Source organism: Lontra canadensis, unplaced genomic scaffold, assembly GCF_010015895.1.
Source record: "Lontra canadensis isolate GAN:19392208 unplaced genomic scaffold, GSC_riverotter_1.0 scaffold5, whole genome shotgun sequence".
Lineage (NCBI taxonomy): Eukaryota > Metazoa > Chordata > Mammalia > Carnivora > Mustelidae > Lontra > Lontra canadensis.
In genome coordinates, this window is record NW_022630999.1 from 19,750,201 (window position 1) to 19,762,685 (window position 12,485).

The following is a 12,485-nucleotide window of genomic DNA, read 5'->3' on the forward strand; positions in this document are numbered from 1 at the left end:
GGTAGCAGAAAGCAGGGAGCCCATTCTAAGAATAGGAGTAAGCCAGTCACTAAACTTTCAGATGTCTGTTAAGTAGCTGGAGGGAGGTAGGGCCAAGTGCTCTGGTGGGAGGCTGGGAGGCTGGGCAGGCTGGACTTCTGGAAGTAGGGAAGCCATGGACAGTTTCTTTTTTTTTTTCTTTTTAAAAGATTATTTATTTATTTATTTGACAGAGAGAGAGAGAGACAGACAGACAGCGAGAGAGGGAACACAAGCAGGGGGAGAGGGAGAAGCAGGCTTCCTGCTGAGCAGGGATCCCAATGTAGGGCTCAATCCCAGGACCCTGGGATCATGACCTGAGCCAAAGGCATAGACTTAACATCTGAGCCACCCAGGCTCCCCAAACCCCCCGCCACGGATAGTTTTTACACAAAAGTCGGTCTGAGCAGAGGGGCCAGATCAGAAGGGTGAATATGGCAGTGTGGGAAGCACTGGGGGCTGCAGGCCAGTTTGGGGGATATACAAGTGGAGGCAGAATGAGTCCGTTCATTTGTGCATTATACCCTGCAGTGGTCCAGACACCATGCCAGGTAGTGAGGACATGAAGAGGTGTAACCTGCAGCTCTGAGCATCAGATACTCATATTATGAACTATACCATGCAGGCTACTTTTGCCAGGCACAGTGTGAAGCACTTTATATAAATGGCTGTTCTTAATCTTCATAGCAACCCAAAGGTACACACTGTAATAGCCCCATGTTATAGATGAGGGCACTAAGCACCAGCAAGAGGAAATGTTGCACCCAAGGTCACAGGTTGGTCACTGATGGAAATGGGATTGGCCTGCAGGGTCCTGAGCCTTACCACTAACCTTGACTCCATACACCCAGCAGGTCATTCAGAATAGTAGGATCTCCTTCTGGTGACTGCAGGTGTGGGTTCTACATGAGCACACAGGAGAGCAGGTAAACCCAGGTGGGCTGGGTGGGTGGAGCAAGGAAAGGTTTCTTAAAGGAGGGAATCATCACCTAGGCCTTTGAAGGTGAGTGGGATGACTTAGCCAGGCAGGGAAAGGATTAGCTGTGTAGTGGGGAGTGCAGGCATTTTCAGCAGAAGGGACAGCACAGTCAAAAGCCCAGAGTGGGGAAAACAGCATGGCATATGCAGGGCCTTCCAAGTTCAGTGTTGCTGGCCGCTAGAGAATAAAGCCAGGAGGGGACTTGGGAGAAGCTGGAATGTAGGTAGGGCCAAGTTCACAGACTGGACTCTGCCTTGTGGTTCCCAGGGACCTGAAGGGTATTGGGCAGAGAAATCTTATGACCAGATTTGCTTTCTGACGGGTCCAGGAGTTGGAGAAGATCCAGGAGGTCATTTTGTCAATCACTGTCAGATGGCTGCATGTGAGGCCAGATGACATAGAGGAGCTTCCAGGACAGGATTCATGAGGCCAGTGCACTTCAGCCATGGGACGTGACTCAGAAGGCTCAGCCTGTTGTTTAGCCAGTGTTTGGGTCTGTGGTTCTGCTTCATTCAACATGTCATTTATCCAGCAGATTTTGACTGAATACTGAACGTGCCCAGACTGGCTTTCTGCTGAGCACTTGACAGTCCAGGAGGAAAAGACTTGGGGTCTGTCTTTGAGGACCTGGTGGACCACTAGGCAGATAGTTCCCGAGCAGTGGGATGCAAGCAGCCGGCGAAGTGGCCATGGGGCCCCGAGAGCATGGCAGAGGATGCACAGTAGGCTTTAGGGGGATCTCCCGGCTGCCCCCGCTCTCCTTGCCCCCGACCTAGCTCACTTCCAGGCTTATAAGGCTGCAGGTTTGCATGGACTTGAATCCCAGCTCTGCCCTTTCACTAGTTTTGTGACTTCAGAACTTACTGAATCCTTTGGTGTCCTCTGTTTTAAAATGATCACCATAGGGGCGCCTGGGTGGCTCAGTGGGTTAAAGCCTCTGCCTTCAGCTCAGGTCATGATCCCAGGGTCCTGGAATCGAGCCCTGCATTGGGCTCTCTGCTCAGCAGGGAGCCTGCTTCCTCGTCTCTCTCTGCCTGCTTCTCTGCCTGCTTGTAATCTCTGTCTGTCAAATAAATAAATAAAAATCTAAAAAACTAAAAACTAAAATCTAAAATGATCACCATAATAGTCACTACCTCAGGAGATAATTACCAGTTCACGTACACAAAGCACACGGAATAATGCCTGGTGTATTAGAAGTGGTCCATGGATGCTGATGTTCTTTTAGGCCCAGAATCCCTTCGCCCAGACCCTCTATATGAGGCACAGTTTAGGTTTTGGAATTATGTTAATCAGGGTCCAGTCAGGAGAGAGAAACCACCCAGTAATCTAAATACAGAAAATTTCATATAAAAATCATCACCTATGACAAGAAATTGCAATAATGAAGGATTGGCTATCATGAAGTAAAGAGTGCTCTAAGTATATTCTAAAGAACGTGAGAGTAGCAGAGAGAGGGGCAGCCTCTACAGGTAGGGCTCCCCCCCACTCCTGTTGAGACAGAGTGTCTAAGGAAGATCCCCCCAGCTTGGGGCTGAGATAGAGCACTCCCAGAAGAGTCCCCCAGGCTGTGATCTTGGCTTTGCTGGGAAGGGCACAGGTGTGCTGACCGAGTGGCAGAGAAGCAGTCGTGGTGCCACATCAGTGAGCTGTGCTGGGGATGCTGCAGCATGGCACACGGGAGCGGGTGTGGAGGGGGAGCTGCTTGGTGCTGTCGGTCCCTGCAGTGGGACAATGGGCAGGTTGGGCCTGCTGCTCTAGTCCCGTGCTAGAGAAGTTGTAACTGAATGTGAGTCTGCTCCCTGGTGAGTCACAGATGGGAAACTGTACCAGGGGGAGTTGTCGCATAAAGGAAACTTTATTTGTGGCAGATAAGGAGATCCTGAGGAATAACTTCCAAAGCTGTGACTCCGTGAACATGGACGAATGGGTTCCTTTCATTTAGGGTTAGGATGAATATTCATCATACGTAGAGGTGGGCGCAAGGTTGCAGATACACCTTAAGGAAACAGGCTTTATATACACTGTATGTTATGGAAATGAGGCTTGTGCTCCTTCTTGGGGAAGATTTTAGTATAATGAGGTGAAGGCAGTGGTCAGTCCCTCCATGGGTCACTCCGTGGTCCATCCACTCAGGCATGAGTCAGAAGGGGAGCTAAAATGGGTCTGGGTGGTGTGGGCCTCCAGAGCTCTGTTGGATGGTCATCACTGCTTGCAGCGTGTTTCGGTTTCCATCACGAGATGGTAACCCCTTGGGTCTTTTGCCTGAAATAGGAGATAAGCTGGAAAAAAAGAGCTTAAGGAAAAATGTAGGACAAAGGCTGGTGGGTACAAACATGTGAGCGGCAAGGTCAGGTCCTGGGGTCCAGCTGGTGACAGAGTCATCATGCTGCCTGCCTGGCAAATACATCAGAACCAGGATGAAAAACAGAGAAACAGGAGAACCCTTCCTCCTGCAGTATCTCTCCAGCATCTTCTACTGGTCACTGTCATTACTATTAATAACATGTTATCTGGCAAGGGAAAAAGGTGTAAAGGGCCCAGATCCCTTTTCACACAGCAGTCGGTGAAGGGGGATTTGTGGTTTAGAGGCAATGAACTGCTCAGTGGCACAAGAGTCTTTCTGATTTAGGAAAGTTGATACAGCGCATACACTGTATTGTTGATAGCCCCAGTAGGACCTCTTGTAGGTCCCCATAATCATAACACACTTTTTCCTGTGGCAAAAATATAAGGATATTCACACTAAGCGATAAGTAAAGACTATAAGTGGCTTCATGTGCATTCAGGCCAGGTTTTGTCACTGAGTTATAAAAAAAAAGTTATAAAACAGAGCTTTTGGGGGCACCTGGGTGGCTTAGTTGGTTGAGCATATGACTCTTGGTTTTAGCTCATGTCATGATCTCAGGGTCCTGGGATTGGGCCCCGTGTTGGGCTTCCCACTTGGCAGGGAGTTTGCTGGTCTCCTCCTCTCTGCCTTCTGGCCCTCCCCCTGTTTGTGCACTCTGCCCCAATAGATAAATATTAAAAAAGAAAAAAAAAAAAAAGCTTTTAGATTCTGAACTCAAGGCTAAAGGATTGTTTCCTCGTGTTCTTTCCATCACCTTTCTCCGCACAGCTGTCAGAGTGGTCTTTTTGGAAAATGTACATTATGCCACTGGCTAAGATAAAGACTCAACTGTACTCTAGGCCCCCTCCCTCCCTACACTACCGTCCCCGCCCCCACTGCCCACCATTCATGCTGACCTTGAACAAACCATCTTGCTGCATGGAGCATTCTTTAGTTGCCCTGCTCCTCCAGATACACACACACACACACACACACACACACACACGTGTGCACAAATGACTCAGTTAACACTGCCTCACCCTTCAGATCTCAGCTCAGGGGTCAACCTCATGAGAGCCTTTGCCCCATCTTTGCCCCCATCCCCCAGCCCTCATCCTCAATGAGGCCTTTCTTTCTTTTCTTTTTTTTTTTTTTTTTTTGAGTCCTTTTTTTCTTTAAAGCACATGTCTTAGTTTGTGATCACACAAACTTAGTGTGATTACTTGATTCATATGTCACCCTACGAAATGCTAAATACCGTGGGGATAGTGGCTGTGTCTGTGTTTGCCCCTCATGATTTTATCCCCAAGGCTTTACACAATGCCTGGCATACAGCATATTTGAGCAAGGAGAAAATGAATGGACAGGCTTGGATTGGATCCTGAACCAGGAAAAAAGGAATTTGCTGTAGAGGGCGTTATGGAAACAATCGGGAGAATTTGATTATGAACTGTCGGTGAGAAAGCAGTATTGTATCAGTGGTAAATTTCCTGACTTTGGTATCCTTATTTCTAGGAAATGCATCCTAAAGAATTTAGGAGTAAGGGGTTATCATGGCTCCAGCTTTCTCTCAAATGTTTCAGGAAAAAAATTAGAGTTTAGATAGATGGGGGGGAGAGGGAGAGAGAATACTAAACCATGTGGGAGACAGTAATAGCAGACATGGGTAGAAGATATGTAGACATCCATTACGCTGTTCTTGCACCTTTTCTGTAAGTTCAAAGTTACTTCACAACATGACATTTTAATTTTTTTTTAAAGATTTATTTATTCATTTATTTTAGAAAGAGAGAGAGAATTGAGCACACATGCTTGGAGGGGTAGAGGGAGAGGGAGAGAGACTCTCAAGCAGACTCCCTGCTGAGCCTGGAGCCTGACACGGGGCTTGATCTCACGAACCCAAGATCATGACCTGAGCCCCAATCAAAAACGAGATGCCCAATTGACTGAGCCACCCAGACACCCCCACAACACAACATTTTAAAGAATTCAGTGAATAGAAATAAATGAACAAAAGAGAAAAGGGATGCTAGGAGGAAGACCCTCCCAAGTGAAAGGCAAAGGGGCAGGAAAGGGCTTGGCTTCTCTGGGGAACTTTGAGGGGGCTGTGTAGCTGGTGTGTGGTCCTGGGGCTGGGGGTAGGGTCAGCTGGGACTGGGGAAGGGTCAGCCGGAGCTGGGTCCCTCATCTGGGCTGCTGGCCTGCACATGTTTTGAGGGGGTTTCGCCAGCCTTAGCTACAGTCGTCCACATTCCTCCTCTTTTTCCCTGTGGTGGTTACTGAGCTGAAGCCTCAATGGGTGAAGCCAGCCCATCTTGGGTCTTCCGTCTCATTTCTCTTGTGGCTAATATTAGGGAAGCTCTCATCCAGATATGAGGATTACTCCTTCTACCCCAAAACTGCAACTTTCCTGTTGTCTGTCTGTCTGTTTAACTCACCACAAGGCTTCCGTTTGGGGTATGTTTTGCTGTGTAACAGATTATCCTGAAATCTGTGGTAGCTTAACACAGCATTTATTCTCTCAGTTTCTGTGGGTTAGGAATCCAGGCTCAGCCGGAAGGCTGTGGCTTTTGGTGGGTCTCTCATGAGACTGCAGTTAAGGTGTTGACCAGCACCACAGTCATCCAAAGTCTTGACTGGGGCAGGGAGATTTGCTTCGAAGAAGGCTCATTGATGTGGCTGTTGTCAGAGGCCTCAGTTTCCCAATGCCACGACATCTCCATAGGGAGGCTTGAGTGAGGCTATTGCATGGCAGCTAGCTCACCTCAGAGCGAGGGATCTGAGAGAGTGAGCAAGAAGTCACAGTTCCTTCTGTGACCTAGTCTCAGAAGTTGCACGTTGTCATGGACACTTTGTTTTTTAGTTAGAAGTGAGCCATTACGTTCAGCCTACCTGCGCGGAGAAGAGACTTAGACCCCACCTCTTGAAGGGAGGAATGTGAAAGAACTTGTGGGAATTTTTTTTTTTTTTTAAGATTTTTATTTATTTCTTTGACAGAGAGCGAGAGATCACAAGTAAGGCAGAGAGGCAGGCAGAGAGAGGGGGGGAAGCAGGCTCCCGATGAGCAGAGAGCCCTATGCGGGGCTCCATCCCCGAGATCATGACCTGAGCCAAAGGCAGAGGCCCAACCCACTGAGCCACCCAGGCACCCCACTTGTGGGCATTTTAAACCACCACAGTTCATGAGGGCCTACTGCGCGTTTGGCACTAGACGTGGTTCCAGGGATCCAAGGCATGGATCAACTAGTGCCCTCTAGAAGTTTACATCTGCTTAGGGATGTAAGACACGCTCTGAAATTGGTCATAAGAACCAAGATACTCCATGGCAAGCTAAGGCAGAATGGATAGCAAAAAAGAGCTCTTTGGAACACCTGAGCTGGGCCTTCACAGATGAGCAGCTCCTCTTGGCTCTTGACCCTGATTCCTGGCACTGTCGTACAATGCTGATGAATACTGCTGGTAGCCTTGGAGCATTTGCACCGTGATGGGTGCGGTGCCAAGGAGGACTGCCTCATAGAGCAGCTCCATCTGTGAATAGCATTCCTTGGAATTAGTGTAGTAGGACAGTCCCGATGCCTTATGTCATCTCATTTATTGCTTTGAACTACCTTATGAGCTTGCTATCAGTATCCCCATTTTACAGATTACAAAGGTAAAGTTTAGGGACCGTGAAGAACTTATGCAAGATCACACAGCTAGAAAGTGGCAGAGAGCTGAAGACTGCAGGGCCCGTAGGTCTAAATTTGGCGCTGTGCTTCAGAGCTCTAGAGCCGTGAGCAAGTGACTCGAACCTCACTGTGTCGCTTACCTCATCTGTAATGTGCAGATGACACTGTTTCATGTCCCCAGTGCAGTGCCTGGCAGGCGGTAAGCATTAGCTCCTACTGCTGTTGTCATCAGCGCAGAGTCAAACACACAGCGTGCTGGCCTCAAGTTCTTTGCGTTGCTTTGTTATAAAGGGCAAGAAGCAAGTGGTAACTCAGCTGCCCCCGCTTCGTGTGTAGGTATTACAGATTTGCAAAGAAAAATAATTTGACCAGGCTGAACATGCCAGTGGGTCTTCAGTGACTGATGCTGCTGTTTTCAGTTTCTACTTTATTCCATGAGGGTGTGAATGCTTCGGGAGACACATGCTCGTTCCCTCCTCTGCATGGGCCTAGGCGATGGCCAGACTGGGTTTTAGGAAGCCAAACTGGAGTTGGCAGCTTTCTTTGGAAATGCTTTCCTGTTGGGAAGCAAGGAGCACCAGACTGAGTATCAGTCAGGATGTAAGCCTGTGCTGTGTGTCCTCAAGCCAGCTACTAGACCTTTCTGGGCTCCAAGGGCCTCCCCTCCAGGGTTCTCCATCAAAAAGAAGATGGAGAAAAAGTGTTTTGAAAACCGTGAAACTCAGCCTCAAGGCTTTGGACCTCTTCATTTCTTTCTTTTTTATTGATTTTTTTTTTAAATTTCATTTATTTGTATGACAGAGAGAGCACAAGTAAGCAGAGCAGCAGGCAGAGGGAGAAGCAGGCTCTCTGCTGAGCAGGGAGCCCGATGCGGGGCTCAGTCCCAGGACCCTGGAATCACGACCTGAGTCAAATGCAGCCACTTAACTGACTGAGCCACCCAGACGCCCCTCTTCATTTCTTTCTAACCATTTGAGAAACGATGGTTCCTTAAGCAGTTGGAATACAGAAAGGCCATGTGATGGGAGTCACTCCTCCCTACCCGTTGCAACCCACACCCTCTTTGCTAAAACATTTTTAAGAAAAATCAGTTTTGATCTGAATTCTGAGGATCAAAACAGCCTCTAAACAAAATCAAGAACCAGGTGGTCCTCTTTTTGAAAATTCAAACCCGACAAGCAACTTGGGGGACTTATCTTTTAAAATTAATCTTTTTTTCTTCTCTTAATGAATTGGCATTTGTCTTCTGCACCAGTTCATTATGGGATTCATCCGAATGTTTCATTCACTGTAATCTCAGAAGCAGTGTGCGCTCACTCACCGCCCGTGGGAATGACAGAACCCACTTTGAAAAAGAAAAAAAAATCTTCCTCCTTTCATTTCCTCACTTTAGACTAGAGCACTTCCTTTTTTAAACTTAAAAAAGGGACTAATTTTTTTCTTTTTAAAATTCGGATATGCATGAACCTTTTTTTTTTTTTTTTTTTTTACAAAATCACTGCGCATCTCTGTATCTTCGTTACCCATGGAGGTTACGCGTAAGTCCTCCCTGGATCATCTGGTGGCACAGAGTGACGGGAGGGAGTTCAGTCAGTTGTCTGTATAGGAGGCTCGTTCTCAGTGTCTCTCCTCCATTTTCCCATTGTTAAACTGTACTTAACGGAAGACAGAGAGGGGAGAGGTTGGGGGAAGAGGAGGAGGAGGAGGAATGTCAGAGAGGAGGCTGGAGCTGTCAGCGATTCCTGCTCTCTAGCTGTCTGACCTCAGAACAATTACTTAAATCCAGAGCCTTGTCCCACCTTTAAAATGGGGATAATGACAGTAATTGCTGTGTTGTGGGGCTGTGGCGATGATGAGCTGAGAAAGTACATGCTGGAAGAATGCTTTTGTAAATGCCATTATACTGGTACTGGTACTGAGAGATGATTGCGTGTATGTATAACTTACGGGATTTTCTAAAAATTAGTTTTAAAAGGGTTGCTAATATTTTTAGAAACAGAGTTTGAGTTGGAAGGGAATATTAGGAATCTTTCAGTACACTGGCTCACCGTGGGGTGGAATCCTCCCTGTGGCAGCCTTTGGCTTGAATAGCTCCAGAGATGGGGAGGTCACTACCTCTCCCTCTTCTTTTTTCTCCTCATCCCAGCCCTTTAGTGATTGCAGATATAGGACATACCAGTGATTTTCTTTTTCCGTAAGATAGACAGCAGAAGAATAATGTCACGGTTAAAAAAGAATAAGCGTGCCGCGGCATGCATTATGCAGATCTGCCGTCTGTACACATTGCTGCTGGAGGTATGTTAGCCGGTCTCCGAAGTATTTGAATTACTTGTTTGGGGGATCTGGTATTCTCTCTACCAGAAGCTACTGAGTTATCAGGACTAAGCCTGCCTGAGCCCCAGAGCAGGAAGACGACCTGGCAGGGCCCTCTTAGCTCTGTGCATCTGAACACCTTTCTCTTTTTCAGCCGGTGGGGTCTTTTTTAGCTGTAGGTAGATGCGGATTTCTCTCAGAAGGTAGTCTGACAGCAGTGTTACCACTCTCCTTCCCCTCCTCACTCTCCCTTCTGAAAGAGGGGGCTGGGGGAATCCCTTGGTGGAAAGCCTGTTTCCTTTAGGCCTGCTGGGGAGTTCATTCCTTCCTGTTCGAGATGGAACACTGGGGGTGAGGAGGGGGGCCCAGGGCGGGAGGACCTCAGACGCCGTGCCGGGAACACTTTACAGACCGCCTGTGGAGGTCTGCCTGGGTGCTTCAGGGATTCTGGAAACATTTGTTCACGTTGTGTGGACTCTTGTTGAGCTGTCATAAAATTTTTAAATCACTTATATGTGTTATGGACAACGTTTTTACATGTCCGAGGTCACCAACTTACTCTTCCAGTATCTGTTTAATTGAAGAGCATCCCAACATTGCAGAGTAGGCTGTGTTTAAAAAAAAAAAAATACATCTGCTTATTCATCAAATATATTTACTATTCATTACATCACAAATGTTTTCTCAACACCGAGTAACTAAAGTAGAACGGGGAAACTGTACTTTGAGGCAGAGGTGAGCTGTAAGATGTTTTGTCTCTCTCCTGAGGTCAAATTATGTTGATCAGAACAGCTGCATTGTTCTCATTAGTTGACTTTATACTAAGGACATGTTATTGATTCAAAAAGTTAAAATTTATAATAATAAAATGCAACTTAGTAATCAAAGACTTCACTCAATGAAAACATACCACCCTTTCATAGAACATAGAACTGGCATCCTTCAGAGTAGCTGGGACCCTCTTCTGGACCTCATTAATCATTAATCATTCTGGCTTACCTATTAAATTATGCCCCACGTAGTTTGGATAACAACATGATATTTGCATTAGAAGGCCTTCCAGCTGGCATTTTTATTTTCATATGTATGTCCCAAGCACCTGCTTTTTACTTGTGAGTGGACCCTGGCAGATTTTTCCCTTCTAGATTTTGTTGACACATGGAAGAAAGAAATTCCCCTCTCCGTGCTCATGAGTGAGAAATTCTTCCTTCTGCCCAATCCCAGATGGTCATGCTTTTATTATAAGCCCATAACATTCTACCTCCTGTCCCCGTTTTTTTCTCATGTGCTTAGAGGCCTATTGGGCAATTTTTCCAGCTGCTGTGGAACACCTAGAATGATCCAAAAGATCACCCCTAAGCTTTCTTGAGGCGAAGCAGCCCCCATTTCCTTCCTGTTGTCTCACCGGATCTCTCTTTTACCCTCTCAGTCTGTCTGGTGGACCTTTCAGACCCCACTCCCATTCTTCCAAGTTTTTGTGAACTACAGGGCTTCAGCCTATAGCCCTGTTTTTCATCCCAGTGATGCAATGCTAGAGGATCCTAGAATTTATATGTTCTGGGACCTCCGGCAGGTCAGGTCCCCCCCCTTGTGGAAAATGAGGATATTGCTTCACCCTCCCTGCTCACTGGGGTGCTTGTTGCCATGGGAACCCCAGGTTCTGCTGTGTCTTCCCATGGAGTTGGTATCTGTGCACTGCCCCAGCCCTGGCTGCTGGGAAGTATGTTCCCTTCTCTCTCCTCCCAGGACAGCAGGTAGTAAAGGAGATGGCAGGAGTTCCAGCTTGCTTTCTGAATGAAGGAAAATCAGTGAAGGTTCCCCCCACACACAGAGTGAGCTCATCCCTCCTTTCCCTGTCATCAAAATCAACCTGGGGAGGGGGCATCTCCCTCAGATGCCACCTCCTCCTCAAGCGGAACAGAGACTTGGCAATCAGAAACGCCTAGATTTAGGGCACCTGGGTGGCTTAGTCGGTCAAGCATCCAACTCTTGGTTTCAGCTCAGGTCATGCTCTCAGGGTTGTGAGATTGAGCCCTGTATCGGGCTGAGTGCTTGGCATGGAAACTGTTTAAGATTCTCTCTCTCCCTCTCCCTTTACTGACCACCCCCTACTTGCTTGCCCATGCTCTCTTTCTCTCTCTCCCTCTTCCCGCCCAAAAAAGGAAAAAAAAAAAAAAAGGCCATGTCATTTGACATAGTTGTGTGAATGAACCTTAAGCAAGATGCTTAACCCTTCTGGGCCTTATTTTCCCCATGTGGGAAATGGAGATAATAGTCATCACCTGCGTAGATTTACACTAGCGATTCATCCTGAGACTGTGTAGACCGGGCGTGTGCCTGGCACTTTGTTAAGGCTTCACAATTGCTATTAATTTTTTGGTGATAGTGGTGTTTAGAGCATGTTTTCCCTTCTACAAGTAAAGTGTACCGTGTGACTGACCTGACGCCCCAGAGAGCGCTACCGGGGGTGCGGGGAGAAGAAAGGGAAGCGTTCTATGGGATTTGTCCAGCTCCTCCTCTGGCTCCCTTTGCTACTCCAGCCAGGCCTCTCCTGGTCCATCGGGGCAGGATTATTCCCTCCTCCCGAGAGCTGCGAGGCCTGAGTCTCCTCCAAGTGGAGTTTTCAGCCCAGGTGACGTTTGCTCACAGGCTGGCACCTTCTTTCCCTTCCCACCCCCTAGTCCCTCTCATTTTAGAAGCCCTCCCAGGACTTCAAGATGAAACACTTCCACACTGGGTAGATCATTTTCATTGAATTCTCCAGATCGCTGTCTCTAGGGCTGAGGAGAGACATTTTAATTAATTACAGTCCCCGCGGGCTCTGGGATCAATAGCAGGGAAGAGCCATGGAATGAATTCCCAGCCTCTGCCCTGTTTGCCGCTCTTCCTGTCAGCTCGCACCAGGTGCTCAAGCCCTCTGGGCCTCAGTTACCTGCTCTCTGAAATGGGAGTGGCTCCCTGGAAGTGCTCGGAGCCTCCAAAAAGTATGGTGATCACAAGTGTTGTAAACTGTCGTGTGCTGGCCACCAGTAAGATGTTAATGTGCGCGTATGTATATTCCCAAGGGGCAGGCATGAGGGAAGCCATCCTTGCTTTTGTTCCTTGATACCTTACAACCAACTAGCAGGTTTCATCCCCCTTTCTGAGCCTGAGAGAATTAGGCAGGTGGGCATGTGGG

At 47.6% G+C, this 12,485-nt stretch overlaps 1 protein-coding gene across 1 annotated transcript in view; it reads left to right on the forward strand.

The window, feature by feature from the left end:
• Positions 1–12,485, forward strand: part of GALNT10 (polypeptide N-acetylgalactosaminyltransferase 10) — a 208,962-nt gene that overhangs the window by 13,655 nt on the left and 182,822 nt on the right. The gene's annotated exons all lie outside the window — the stretch shown is intronic.